We start from the raw sequence: 6,000 nt of genomic DNA, 5'->3' as shown, positions 1-6,000 counted from the left end.
GTGGAGCTTGCTGCGGATTGAAGCACCTCAGTGAGGATGTTAGTCCTCACAGCCACGGCAGGCAGCTCCAGCCCAAGGGCTGTGGCCGCCTTGCGCAGCACCACAGAAAATGCTGCACCCTCCTCCGAAGCCACAGTCGGAGAAGTGAATCCAGTGTCCGGCGAGGTGTCCAGCCCACTGGCCTCCCCCAGTTCATCTGCCCAGTCCTGTGAAAGCTGTGACTGAAGAGCCATAGGGTCCTCGAACCCCTCCCAGTCGCCCCCGTCTTCCGATTCCTGACAGACAGGAGGAATGATCGGAGCCGGACTGTAGAGATGATAGGTCTCAAGCGGCGCCGGCCGCGGCGTCGGTCGACGCCGTTGCGGCGTCGGGTCCGGAATAGAGCTAAACTGGGGTTGGACGCCGTCCGGAGTCGGCGCCGAAGGCGTCGGCGGCGCCGGAGGCGAAGGCGAAGGCGTCGGCGGCGGCGTCGGTGGTTCATTCGCCGGCGCCGGTGGAGGAGCGATTAGGTTAACCGGCGTCGACGGGGGCCCAGGCATGGGCCCCGCGGGGACCTGCGGCGTCGAGACCGGAGTCTGCGCCGGGGCCGGAGCCGCCGGCAGGCAAGGTCGCCCAGTCGAGCCCGCGGGGCCCGAAGGCGCGCCAGCGGGCGTCGACGGCGGGGCCAGTCTCCTCATGGCCGAGAGGTAGGCACTGATCTCCGCCGACGTCGCGTTAGTCCCAGGGACCGGAGGGTGTGGGGATGAACGCGGCGCCTGCGGCTCCGCTGGAGCCGCGGGGGTGGAACCACCCTGACCCTCGGCCGTGTCGCGCGACCGGCGAGGGGAGTCCGAAGAGCGATGTCGCCTCTTGGACTTCTTAGAATGTTTGGACTTACCCGACGACTTGGAGCCGGACGATCGGTGGTGGCGTCGGCTAGGGCTCCGCGAGCGATCCTTGGACCTCCTCCTGGACCGGGATCGCGCACGACCCGGAGCCGAGTGGCGAAGCTCGAGAAGCTTGCGGGACCGCTCCCGCCTAGCTTTCGAAGTCAGGGCCTGGCAATCGGAGCACGACTCCGCGTCGTGGTCGGGGCCTAAACAGTAAAGGCACCGGCGGTGGTGATCGGTCACCGACATCAGTCGATGGCAATCCTCGCAAGCCTTGAACCCAGGCATCCTACCGGCACCAGATGTCGACAGACAAGGATCAAAAATGATCAAAAAAGATTTAGTCAAAAAAGACTAAAAGGGGTAGCTCTCCCGGATCTGCGCTTACTGGCGCGGGAAAAAGAACTGACGTCAGCGCGCGAGGGCGGCGTCTAAGTACTCAGACGACGTCATCCCGGCGCACGACGCCGACGACGGACGCGGAGCCGCAGACGACGCCTAGCGACGCGCAAGGGGTATTGCTGACGAAAAATCTTCCGGATCCAGTCTGACGCCTGGGGATATTCTAAGGTGAGGAATCTAACTAACGTGTTTCTTTCAGATTACGGTGTTCAATCTTAACCACAAGGTCTATCAACTCAGGACAGGCTGCAGGAAGGTCCACTATCTGTGAAAGGGCGTCTTTTAAATCATCGCGTAGCCCTCTGTAAAACAGTGCACCACGCTTTTCTTCGGGCCAGTTAGATTCAACTACCAGTCTCTGAAATGTAGTGATGTAAGAAACCAGGTCTTGATTGCCTTGTTTCAAGGCCAATAACTCAGAGTCTGCAGAGTGTGTATATGTGTGCCTATCGAAAAGCTTGCGGAACTCTCTTAAAAGCGATGTAATTATACAATAAAGGGTCATCCCGGTCTACTAAAGGTATGGCCCAGTCTGCGGCCGCCCCACTAAGGTATGAAACCATAAATGCAACCCGGGCCTGATCTGTGGGGAAGCAGGTGGCTTTACAAGAAAAATGCAGCTGGCAGTGGCTCAGAAAGGCGGCGCACCGTGAAGCATCCCCTGAGAACCTTTCTGGAGGAGCTAACGGGATGGATGTAGGGGTGGTGACCTGTATCACCGGGTTGGTTGTATCGACTCTCCCTCCCGCAGCCCCCGTCTCCTGTCGTTGCTGGAGGGTATCTATTCTGGCAGATAATGCCTGGGTTTCCGCTTGCAAGTTGCCGAGCATGCCGGCGACATCCGCAAGCGTAACCACACCTAGTTCCATGACGCTCGGGCAGAATATTCTATTAAGGCTTCGCGTTCTGTAAGGATCGCGGATGTTCTGCAGGAGCGTCTGGAGTCGTGAAGAAAGTCCACAGTCGTCCCCCGCGTTCCTCCGACTCTATCAAACTCTAGAGTGCGGAGAACCCACTGGGGAAAACAGGGAAACAAAACAAGGATAGTTGGGGGGATCCGGTGGGTCTTGATGGGTGATTCTGGTAGGAGGAACAGCAGGAGCGGGATGGATCTTGGCAGGAAGAATAAGAGGGCCTCCCAGCAGGAGTATCGTCAGCTGCTTGGGTATTAGTCTGTGGGAACATGCAGGTATTGCTCTAGGTAAGTAGTTCCTTCGCGGGCAGCGTGTCTTTTGTGAAGGAGTATGGGAAACCTAACCCCCTGCTCAATGGTCCTCACAGTAATCACCACTGGATTCCTGATATCAGCTCAGGAGGACGTAGGGGATGGATATGAAGCCAAAGGATATATACTTGGTGAACGTAAAGGGAAGTAAATGATACTGGGGGCGTGATACAGACACAAAGGAAAGACTCCAATTATACACAACCTTGTAGTCGCCTTAACAGCAGGCAACAACACAACTACACACACGCCTGATAAGGCTTCAGTCTGAACTCTCTAAGAAATGTAGCGCGGGGCTGAAGTCACCAAGACAGGAAGCGCTGGCAAGGGGGTTCACGCTCCGCCTATCCCCTTCTAACTCCCAGGTAAGGAGCGACGCGAGACAGGAAACCCCCGCACGACTTAGCACCCAGCAGACCTTACTTGACTGGTACCACAACCAGAGGGAGCGGGCGTAACCCTCGCAATAGCTCCTGGAGAGAGAGAACACCGCCAGCGCCACGCTCCACCAGGATCCACAACGTAACCAACACCGGAGCCGGGAATCGTCCGCGACTCGCAACAGGAAACCGGAACTACAGCAACCGGAAGTCAGGCAAGAACTCTCGGGACGGAAATGGGGCTCAATGATAGAACGCGAAGCGGCGCTTACACGCCCTTCGCCCTTTAAATACTCACTGCCTGTAGGGGCTTAACCGCGGGGCATGACACATGCTCATTTTTTTAAAAGCCTAACGTGTCTAATATCATTGATTGTGCTTGCGCAGAGGTGCACATTTTGAAGGGTTTGTGATTGTCACTTGTTAGGTGCTTAAGCAGATAAGCACAGCCTTTCATCTCAATCTGCTTAATTCTGCTTGCTGATGGACACATCTTGTACATGTTTATTTAAAAGAACATACTGGCATCAATGAGTAATGGGTCATTTAATCTTTTTTTCGTGGTTAAGGAAGTTGTTATAAAAAAAAGTAGCGGTTAAGTATTGTTCGTTGTTTAGAATTCGTTGTTCAGGAAGGTGTGGTTTAGGGAGTAGTTGTTAAGTCATATAACCCTGCCTAGGATATCTGCCCAATTGCCCTCAGGAATCTGTATTTCTAAGTTTCCCTCCCATTTTGTCCTGAGTGTGTCTAGTGGTAGTAGTGCATATCCTCTTATCGCTTGATATAAGGCTGTCACTGCTCTATAGGTTCCTGAGGCTGTCGCCATGGACTGACAGGTTTTGAGTAGTTGAGGTTCTTCCAGGCCCGTTTTTCAGTGCCTGTGGAATGCTGTCAACGCTGCCCCATGCAATAGGAAGTGGCCTTGTGGTAGGTCAAACTCTGTTCTGTATTCCTCTAAGGGGATCAATTCCCCATCCCGGAAAAGATCTCCCACTTTTGTTGCCCCTGCAGTCAATCCTTCCCAAGTTACCTCGTGTGGTAGAGTATTAAGCATGGTGATGGGGAAGTCAGGCGAATAAGGGATTTTACGCCTTGTCTTTTGGAGGCATCGGGCGAGCACTTTCTCATGACTTGAAATTCCCTCGTGACGCCGACTGCACGATGCCTCATTTGCAGAAGCACCTCAAGCAGCCGGTCCAAGGCAGGAATGAATGGTCCTAATGCTTTCTACGGGTTCTGTCTGTGTGCTACCCACTGCGTAAAGCACTGCCGTTGTGCAGCCAGATAATATGTTTAAAATTCAGGTACCGCCAGCCACCATCAGTGACTGGTCGCTGCAGTGCCGTTAGCGCTACTAGTCTGTGCCCAGCTCCCCATATAAACCTAGTGGTCAGGGAATCTGGTTTCCTAAACAACGCTCTTGGTATCCACAGCAGCAGCACAGTGAAATAGTAGAACAAACGCGGTGGCGCCACCATCTTCATCAGCACCGCTCTGCTGGCCGCGGAGACTGGAAGTGTTTTCCAGAACTCCATATTTTTTTTCAGCTCTTTGACAGCTAGCCTACATTTCCCTCTAGGAGATGGAACAAATTTGTTCCATCGGCAGGCATAGACCGTTTTGGTGATGGGACGCCTGGCTGCCAAAATAACATTACAGACTTTGGGAGGAAGGACGAAAGCTATCAACTGCTGCCGCTCAATCTCCATGCCAGAAGGCGTAGAGTTGACGGCTTCGGGTGGAAGACCCTCCCCGGCTGCTGTGACAGAGAATCCTAACGAAGGAGCAGCCTTATTGGCGGATCGACACTCAGTTGGAAAAGCTCGGTATACCAGACTGTCAGGGCCCAGCCAGGTGCCACAAGAATTACTTTGGCCCTGTTGTTGCTGATCTTCTTGAGAACTCTGCGCAGGAGTGGTATGGGCAGAAAGGTGTACAGGAGACCGGAGCCTCACTCAAGACAAAAAGCGTCTCCAAGCGAGAGCTGCCTTGGAAACTCCAGCACGCAAAACTGAGGACATTGGGACACTGCTGAAGGCGACCTTGTGCCACCTCCGGAGGGAGACGCCATCCATGATCTAATAGGTATTGACAGCTGAGTTAATCCAACCTGGCGTTCAGCGAACCTGCCAGGTTTTGAACCACCAGGGATATGGCCTGCTGTTCCAGCCAAGTCCAGAGATGCAGGGCCTCTTGAAAAGGGTCCACAACCCCAAACTAGCCCTGTTTGTTACAGCACCACATGGCGGTGGTGTTGTCCGTGAACACTTGTATGAGCTTCCCCTTGAAGGAAGGAAGGCTTTCAATGCCAAATGAATTGCTCGGAGCTCTAGCAAGTTAATGTGGAGTCTAGATTCCGCCACAGACCAGAGTCCTCTGATCTCCACCTCTCCCAGATTGCTGCCCCATCCCAGAAGAGATGCATCTGTCATTAATGTGAAGTCTGGTTGGGGAAGAGAGAAAGGTCTGCCTGTGACACAATCGCGGTCTGGCAACCACCACTGCAATTCCTGTGCAGTTCCCTCCGAGATCTGGACCATGTCAGAGAGATTCCCCTGATAATGCGCTCACTGGAACTTCAGGTCCCACTGCAGAGCCCACATATGCTATCTGGCATGTGTCACTAACAGGATGCAGATGGCCATGAGGCCCAGCAGCCTCAGAGTCATTCTCACCTAAATCCAGGATAGAGGCTGAAACATTGGGAGGATAAGAACGAAACTGCGCTGATTCCATAACAGCTCTGGTGAAAGGGAGCATCTTAGAGGGAGTCAGGTGTGACTTTGGCACGCTGATAGTGAACCCCTTCGGGAGGTGGGAGACAACAGCGCTGGGCAAGCTTGCCCTAAACAGCCAGTCATCGAAATAGGGGAAGACTGACACCCCTAATCAGGGCAGATGAGCTGCGACCACCACCAAGGTCAAAGCGGAACACGGCGAAATGAAAATGCTTGTGGCCTATCGTAAACCATAGGTAGCTTCGATCAGCAAGCAGGACGGGAATGTGAAAACAGGCATCCTGCAAGTCCAACCCCACCATCCAGTCTCCCAGGGCGGACAAGATCTGAGCTAATGTGAGCATCTAGAACTTTTCCTTTTTGAGGAAGTAGTTGAGGGCTTGTAG

Source organism: Triturus cristatus, chromosome 10 (genome assembly GCF_964204655.1).
Source record: "Triturus cristatus chromosome 10, aTriCri1.1, whole genome shotgun sequence".
NCBI lineage: Eukaryota > Metazoa > Chordata > Amphibia > Caudata > Salamandridae > Triturus > Triturus cristatus.
Note: the sequence above shows the minus strand (reverse complement) of the source record.